The sequence below is a fragment of the Durio zibethinus genome, unplaced genomic scaffold, assembly GCF_047325235.1.
Source record: "Durio zibethinus cultivar Kanyao isolate XHJ-2024 unplaced genomic scaffold, ASM4732523v1 HiC_scaffold_388, whole genome shotgun sequence".
NCBI classification, from domain to species: domain Eukaryota; kingdom Viridiplantae; phylum Streptophyta; class Magnoliopsida; order Malvales; family Malvaceae; genus Durio; species Durio zibethinus.
In genome coordinates, this window is record NW_028323011.1 from 440,001 (window position 1) to 442,500 (window position 2,500).

Here is a 2,500-nt window from a genome sequence, read left to right on the forward strand (position 1 = left end):
GCGGTCGGTTGCCTCGAGCACCATCGGCACACGCTGGGCGCTGGTGCGGGCGCTTGCCTCGACCAGCATCGGCACACGCTGGGCCCTGGTGGGGCAGGTTGCCTCGATCACCATCGGCACACGCTGGGCCCTGGTGCGACAGGTTGCCTCGAGCACCATCGGCACACTATCGGCCCTGGTGCGGGCGGTTGCCTCGACCACTGTCGGCACACTATCGGCCCTGGTGCGGGCGGTTGCCTCGACCACTGTCGGCACACTATCGGCCCTGGTGCGGGCGGTTGCCTCGACCACTGTCGGCACACGCTGGGCCCTGGTGCGGGCGCTTGCCTCGAGCACCATCGGCACACGCTGGGCCCTGGTGGGTTTAGGCACATCTTCAAATTTCTGCCGTGCCAATGCCATTTTTATGGCTTGTAAATTCATACAATGGTCCCCTAAGCCTTCACGTGAAGTTTCGTTGGAAGATGACTCGTTTTCTATTTTTCATGATTTTCGAAACTTTTTGCGGTTCGGGATTTTTTAAAATTTTTTTATAAGGATTTTTGGCCCCAAATTTTGTAGGCATGATCCTTCTATTTTTGTTGGCATGCACAAAAAAATTCAGCTAAAAACTCGAAGTAGAGAAGATTTTGTGACCGTTTGAAAAAAGTGTCCCCATTTCAGACACTTTAACGGCTACTGGTAGCAAACCTGTAAAATCTCAAATGCTCTTTAAGGGGGTGTGAATTCTCAGAGGTTTGATGAGGGATAGGGGGCCAACACAAGGCCAAGTACCAGCACCCATCGCACATCATGTGCGCACACCCCCCCGGCCCCCCTCCCAATCGCCGGAACCCCAATGCCGCCGGTCAGGTTCTCCGGCGGTACTCCGGCGATGCTCCGGCGATGCTCCGGCGATGCTGTCCCGAGTGAAAAAAATGCGGCACCAGCACATGCTGGAGCCAAGCATGGGCACCGTGGCTCAAAATCGAACTTCGGCCAAGGCCTCGACCATCAATGGCACACGATGACGCATGGTGATGGCACATGCATCGACCATCATCGGCATAGGCTGCCCTTCGGTACGGGCACTTGCCTCGACCGCCATCGGCACAAGCTGGGCCCTGGTGTGGGTTGTTGCCTCGATCACAATCGGCACATGCTGAGCCTTGGTGCGGGCGGTTGCCTCGAGCACCATCGGCAGACCCTGGGCCCTGGTGCGGCCGGTTGCCCCGATAACCATCGGCACACGCTGGGCCCTGGGGCGGGCGCTTGCCCCCAGCACCATCGGCACACGCTGGGCCCTGGTGCGGGCGGTTCCCTCGACCACCATCGGCACACGTTGGGCCCTGGTCCGGGCGGTTACCCCCAGCACCATCGGCACACGCTGGGCCCTGGTGCGGGCGCTTGCCCCCAGCACCATCGGCACACGCTGGGCCCTGGTGCGGGCGGTTGCCCCCAGCACCATCGGCACACGCAGGGCCCTGGTGCGGGCGGTTGCCCCGAACACCATCGGCACAAGCCGGCCCTTGGTGCGGGCTCCTGGCTCGACCACCATCGGCACACGCTGGGCCCTGGTGCGGGCGGTTGCCTCGAACACCATCGGCACACGCCGGCCCTTGGTGCGGCCGGTTGCCTCGACCACCATCGGCACACGCTCGGCCTTGGTGAGGGCGCTTGCCTCGACCACCATCGGCACACGCTGGGCCCTGGTGCGGGCGGTTGCCTCGACCACCATCGGCACACGCTGGGCCCTGGTGCGGGCGGTTGCCTCGACCACCATCGGCACACGCTCGGCCTTGGTGAGGGCGCTTGCCTCGACCACCATCGGCACACGCTGGGCCCTGGTGCGGGCGGTTGCCTCGACCACCATCGGCACACGCTCGGCCTTGGTGAGGGCGCTTGCCTCGACCACCATCGGCACACGCTGGGCCCTGGTGCGGGCGCTTGCCTCGACCACCATCGGCACACGCTCGGCCTTGGTGCGGGCGGTTGCCTCGACCACCATCGGCACACGCTGGGCCCTGGTGCTGGCGGTTGCCTCGACCACCATCGGCACACGCGGGGCCCTGGTGCGGGCGGTTGCCTCGAACACCATCGGCACAAGCCGGCCCTTGGTGCGGGCGGTTGCCTCGAGCACCATCGGCACACGCCGGGCCCTGGTGCGGGCGGTTGCCTCGACCACCATCGGCACACGCTGGGCCCTGGTGCGGACGGTTGCCTCGAGCACCATGGGCACACGCTGGCCCTTGGTGCGGGCTCTTGCCTCGACCACCATCAGCAGAAGATGGCCCCTACGTCGAACACCATCGATACATGCCGGGCCTTGGTGTGGGCACATGCCTCGAGCTGGTGCGGGCGGTTGCCTCGACCACCATCGGCTCGCGTTGGCCCTTGTTGCGGGCACATGCCTCGACCACCATCGGCACCTGCGCACCCTCGGTGTGGGATTTGCTTGTTTGGAAAAAGTGTCCCCGTTTCAGACATTTTAACGTCTACTGGTAGCATATCTGTAAAATCT